Consider the following 6,318-nt stretch of genomic DNA (forward strand, 5'->3'; position numbering starts at 1 on the left):
TGTGTGTGTGTGTGTGTGTGTGTGTGTGTGTGTAATGGCTGATTTAAGAGAGCAGAATGTGGATGTAAAATTTTGTTTCCTGCTCAGGAAAATGCTGCAGAAACCATTGTGATGTTGAACACAACTTTTAAAGATGGCACTCCAGGAAAAACTCAAGTGTATGAGTGGTTTTCTCTTTTCAAAAAAGATGAAATATCAATTGATGGCAAACCTTGTTTTGGACATCCATCTACTTTATGAACAGACAAAACTGTTGACTTGTAATGCATTTGGAGTTCGTTCCACCAGGTCAGACTGTTGATTAAGCTTTCTATTTAGAAGTTCTGAAAAGATTGTGTAATAGTATGTAACAACAACAACAACAAAAAGCCTGATTTGTGGCAGAGAGGAGACTGGTTTAGCCACTATGACATTGTACCTGTTCACGCAACCATCTCAGTGGGCTAAGTTTTGGCAAAAAACAGCATGCCTCCCTTGCCCCACACACCTTACTCACCTGACCTCACTTTTTTTTGTTTGACTTCTTTTTGTTTTCATGAATGAAGAGGGACATGAAAAGACAGCAATCTGACAACATGGAAGAGGTGAAATAAAAATGAAGGAGGTGCTGTCAGCCATCCAAACAGATGAATTGGAGAAATGTTTCCAAGAATGGAATCACAGATTTTACAAATGTATTAAATGTAATGGAGAGTACTTGGGAGGTGTTAAAGTTGTTTTGTAAAATAATTTGCATACCTAGCTTTGAAAAAAAATCCATTTGGGTGAGTCACCCCTTGTAATACCTTTGTCAAAGTCATATGCTCAAAAAGCTAACACTTAGGTCAATGCATATAAACAACGCTGGTTTCACATTGGAAGCATGTATTGAACCTTTGGTAACATTAATCAAATGTTATTCGTGCCCCTGCGGCATATGCCTAGAATTTGACTTTAAGCTTTACACATTTTTTTATCTTTGTTTCAGAATGTTTAAAAAGAAGGAATTTTTCTGAGATCCTATCTCATGTCCTCTTGCTCTCAAGAAATAGGAGGGGGAAAACCCTCCACATTTTTATCAAAAGTGAACAAAGTCTCAGGATTTGACTTCTGGGAGAGCAAGAAGAAAGAATTGTGGAAGTAGAACTTTCGATACAGTTATATTTCAAGTGATGAGCTGGAGTGGGAAGTGGGGAACGAGGGTTCATGGTTTCTCATCTTTGCCTGTTAACATATTTGGATTGAAAAAATGAAAATATAAGTTATTATGCTTAGGGGGGGCCCTTCAAAAATTTTAGTTTCATAACACAACAAAACTCACAATGTCAAGGTCCTGCATCAGAGAGATTCACTCTCCTCCAAGAAACATAAGTTAGAAAATGGGAAGAATTCAAGTTTTCACAATCATACCAATTAACTGTATAAAAGTAATTCCAGTTTGGGTAATAAAATTATTTAAAAGAACCCTGATATGCTAAGAATAAGGAAAGACAAAAGCTCTGTGTACCATGCAAGGGACAGTAAAAAAAGTCAGAGAGCTGAATCTCTAGAGAACTTTTTGTCGCTGTCAGGCCAAATGGTATATTTCAACCTAAGACTGATAATATTCCACAGCAATGGTGGGAAGGGACACAACCACCCAAGACAAAAATGAAAGACTCTTGAAGCCAACAATGTGAGCATGTTCTTATGACCCTTATTGCAGGATGCCATCATATTTCAGTACTCGCCTCCGCTGGAAGGAGCCCTGGTTGTGTAGTGGTTCCACGTTGGGCTGCTAACTGCAAATTAGTGGTTCGAAACAACCAGCTGTTCCTTGGGAGAAAGGGCTTTCTACTCTCATAAAGGGCTCCAGTCGTAGAAACTCACAGAGGCAGTTCTATCTTGTCCGATAGGGTCATTATGAGGTGGCATTGCCTTGATGGCAGTGAGTTTTGTTTTTGTCTTGAGTTAGCCTCAAGTGGAAAAAAGCCAGAGAAGGCCTCTTCAATGAGATAGGAAAGAGGTGGATATTTTCTTATTTCTTTTTCATTCTTTATTAACCTGACACACACATAATCAAACCAAACCAGAGCAAAAACAAAAATCAACGGTTGCTGAGCTGATTCTATCACATAGTGATTACACAAGGTAGGAAGAACCCTGCAGGGTGACGAAGATGCTCATCGTCATGCAAGCAGAAAGCCATATCTTTCTCTTAACAAATCCTCTGGTGTGTCTGAGCCACCAATTGCTCAGTAGCCTGCCATTTAGACTTTGTTCCACTTAAGCTCTTAATAAAGGGATCAATTTATTAAAGGTATAATGGCGTGGGCACAGGTTTCTTAAGCTAAATTCCAAAGCCCTCAGCTTAGGGAAGTTCTATTTAAATGAAAAGAAAAGTTTGATTTACGGATGTTTTGAATTTTGAGTTCACAAAGACACCATCTCTAAGATTCTTTTAAACCTTAGCTGCATGCATGTTGGCTCTGTAAATGAGGTCAGGGATGGTTCAATGCCTGCCTGACCTTTTAAGACCTACATAAAAATGTATGGGCTCTTTGGTCAGACCCCATGCCATGGATTCCTTTCTATGGTTTTGTCCTGAGATGGCAAGTTTTATAGTTACTATTAATTCAACTCTGTGACCTCAGAATAAATTGTAAATTTTCAAACAGTAATTATTATGAGTTTTTTTTTTTAAGTTTCAAAACTGTTAGACTTACCTGATAGTGATTTCTAAGGGATAGTGATTACTAAGTCTCCCCAAAGTTCTCCAAAATGAGAGCTTTTATACTTGAATGAGAGTCTGTATACCTTGGGACAGTCATCCCTGAGGAATTAATCAAAAAATAACCCGTGAGACATCATTAGGGCCCCCTCTGGAATTATCTGCAAAAGTCACAAATGAATGGTAGAATCCGTATTTATGAGTGAAAAATGCACATAGTATCTTTTGGTAGGATCCCTAGTGGCACAGTGGGTTGTGCATTAGGCTGAAAATGGCAACATTAGCAGTGCAAACCTATCAACCCCTCCACGGGAGAAAGACGAGGCTGTCTGCTCTCGTAAAGATGAACACAATCAGAAACCCCATGGAACAGGTCTACTCTGTCCTAGAGAGTGGGCCTTTCTATCATTTGGGATTGGCTTGCTGGCAGTTGGTGTGGTTTGTTTTGTGTATTTTGGTAACTACACCAAGACATCACAGCAATTTTGAGATTCAAAGTAATCATGCAGTTAGTTAAGCTGGCATTCCATGCTTCATAACCATTTTTCTATAATGCTACTCATGGCACTGCTTTGGTTAAGCACTAGGCCTTTAGCCCAATGATTAATGGTTTGAAACTATCAGCCAGTCTGTGGAAGGAAGGCATAGCACACGCATGCATGCACACACACACACACACACACACACACTATATATATATATATATATATATATATATATATACCCTGCTCATATACCGGCTACACATTGGTCTGTGATCTGCACAGTAAGCAGGACAAAAAAAACACCAGCTGCTCAAGGGAGAAAGATGGGGCTTTCTCCAAAAATAGTCACAGTCTTGGAAATTCCAAGTTGCAGTTCTACCCTGTCCTATAGGGTCAACTGAGTGGGTATTGACTTGATGGCAGTGAGTTTGTTGTTTTTTTTAACAAAAAATACATAAATTATAAAATAGTCTATATTTAACATTAAATGTAGACTACATACACAAATGAAAAGTCAAAGAGTTATAGATAGAACAAAACCAAAACAACTATGAGCTGTTTCTCAGACATTTCCTTTAAAAGTACAAAAATACAGATGGGTTTAAAGTGGAATCATGGACAGTGATATAACAGGCAATGGACGGACGTATAAAAGATGATTTTATTGTTGCTAGGTCCTGACATTAGCAATGAATCATAGCTACCATGCGCACAAAAGAACAAAACACTGCCCAGTCTGGTATAGCTATATTATTATCAAAGAAAATAAGTATGGCAAGAAACCTCACCAGAAATGAGGAGGAGTATTTCATAGTGGAAGAAAATCTGTTCAACAGCAAAACATAAAAGTTTAAAATGTACCTTCACTTACTGATAAAAAACCAACCAACACAAAACTCACTGATATCAAGTCCATACGAACTCATAGTGATCCTTTAAAATGGAATCGAATTGCCCCATTTTTAAATCACATAATGAGGAGCTTTCAAATGTTATGAAGCAGGACTAAAAAGTAATGAATAAATACTAGCCACAACTGTTGATGGATATTTTAACATTCTTGAACATTCTTAATACGCATAAAGGAGCCTCCGTGGCACAGTGATTATGTGCTTGGCTAATAGGTTAATGACCCAAAAGTCAGGCAGTCAAAACCAACTAACTGCTTTATGAAAGAAAAACTCTGGTGATCTGCTCCGTCTATGCGGGCAATTTGACTCTGTCCTATAGAACAGCAAATAACACTGTGAGCAAATAACACAGCTCAAAAGCAAGACTTTTTTTTTTTCTTGGTGTCTTGATTTTTAGGGTTGTTTGTGGGGTTACTTGAGACACAGTTGAAGGTGCGCTGGATAGACCAAATCAGCTCTAGTCTCAGCTGTGGTGTTCCACACTAGGATTCCAGCTATTAAGTCACACTAATTTATTCACTTATCATCCTAGTTTTACTATGGGAAGAATTCAGAGCCACAATTACAAGATAAGACCAAAAAAAGTAAAGACTTGAAAAGGATGAGATATTATGGGATTTCACGGGAAGACTTAGATGGACCCAGGATGACTGGTTGGTTACATAGTGAGTTGCCAATCATACAGTTTGAACCCACAAGTCTCTCTGAAACCTTTAAAAGATTTAAAGATTTGGAAACCCAAGAGGTCAATTCATCGGTGTCCTACAGGTCACTGTGAGTGAGGATCAGTGAGGTGGCAACAAGTTTTCCTTTGTGGTCTGAGAGGATGTGCAATATGTAGAGAGATTACAAGCTGACCTCTGCAAAGCCAGCACACAGTTTGAGATGACTGGAAAGAAAAAGAAGATTTAAAAGGCACGCTTATGGAAGGTGTGAGGGTAATCTAGGGTGTCACAAATGCAAGAGTGCATAGCAATTTTCAAAATATTTAGAAGATCTAAATTTTTTTTCTTTTAAAACTCATTTATTGTTAACATAGTAAAAATCTTATATTACAAATTAGTATATTACCATGATATATAATACAATGCTGTCTGCCAAAATTATTTTCTCTGTGCTTCAGAAAACACACTTAAAAGCAATTTTCAAAGCTGTACACTTTCTCCAATTTTCCTCAGGAGGAAAAAAAATAAAAAATAAATTCTTTTAGGAGAAAGCTGAAATTTGTTACATCATTTATATTTTCTTCTTCTTCTTTTCCAACACTTTGGTAAAAAAATATGGAATGCTTCATGAATTTGCGTGTCATCCTTGCACAGGGGCCATGCTAATCTTCTCTGTATCTTTCCAATTTTAGCATATGTGCCGCCGAAGCAAGCACGAAGATCTAAATTTTTATTCTTCAAACTATGCAGTAAACATTTCAGAACACATTTTAATATAAGGAAGTCAATGGATAATTCAGGTTAAATGTTTTAGAGGTTAGGTTGACTCCAAGCCTCTTTTTTTAGAAAATTCTAACGTTTAAGAGCTTCTGCGCCCAGGTGGAGAAGTTATGAAGCAAATCAGCATCTTAAAACAATACCGGACCTCTTTAATTTTAATAAAGGAGTCTGAGCACTGACAGACCAATTTTTGGTTTCAGAACATTTGAATCTCATTAGCATTCCGTCCATCAGGACACATAATGACCCTATAGGAGAGAGTGGAACTTCTCCCGTGGCTGTAAATCTCTATGGTAGCAACTCTCAACTTGCTCGTGTGGGGTGGCTGGTGGCCTAGAACGGCTGACATTGTGGTCAGCAGCCAAACACAATCCACTAGGCCATCAGGACTCCTCATTGGTTGTATAGTAATTTTTATTTCTGGCCCCTTTTTTAGACAATAAACCAGAATTACATGCTATACTGCTCAGAATAAAGGTGAAGCAACACTCTGGGAAAATTCCAAGCACATGTAATTTGTACTGTTCAGATATATCTTTGGATCAAAGGGCACCATGTGACCTATAACTTGATCTAAATATTTAGAACAATACTAATGACTTTAAATAAAGCCATAGTGCAGTTCCTCTATATCAGGCGAGCTAACACATTGGAATATCCTAGTTTTTTATGGACAAGCTGAGTGAAAGTGGCATATGACATATATTCTGTATTTCCTCAGCCAGAGTTGATAGCGGAAAACTGGTGCTACTTTTGGAATCAGCATACAAATATACAAAGAATATTTG

General features: G+C 37.8%; 1 non-coding gene across 1 annotated transcript; it reads right to left on the reverse strand.

Annotated features, from left to right (window-relative positions):
* Window positions 1-5,359: 5,359 nt before the first annotated feature.
* LOC115871990 lies at window positions 5,360-5,466 on the reverse strand. Its single transcript, XR_004047590.1, has one exon. It is a non-coding gene; the product is annotated as a U6 spliceosomal RNA (small nuclear RNA).
* Between the last annotated feature and the right edge of the window lie 852 nt (window positions 5,467-6,318).

The sequence above is a fragment of the Echinops telfairi genome, unplaced genomic scaffold (assembly GCF_000313985.2).
Source record: "Echinops telfairi isolate 266 unplaced genomic scaffold, ASM31398v2 ScPeMD7_7416;HRSCAF=8454, whole genome shotgun sequence".
NCBI classification, from domain to species: domain Eukaryota; kingdom Metazoa; phylum Chordata; class Mammalia; order Afrosoricida; family Tenrecidae; genus Echinops; species Echinops telfairi.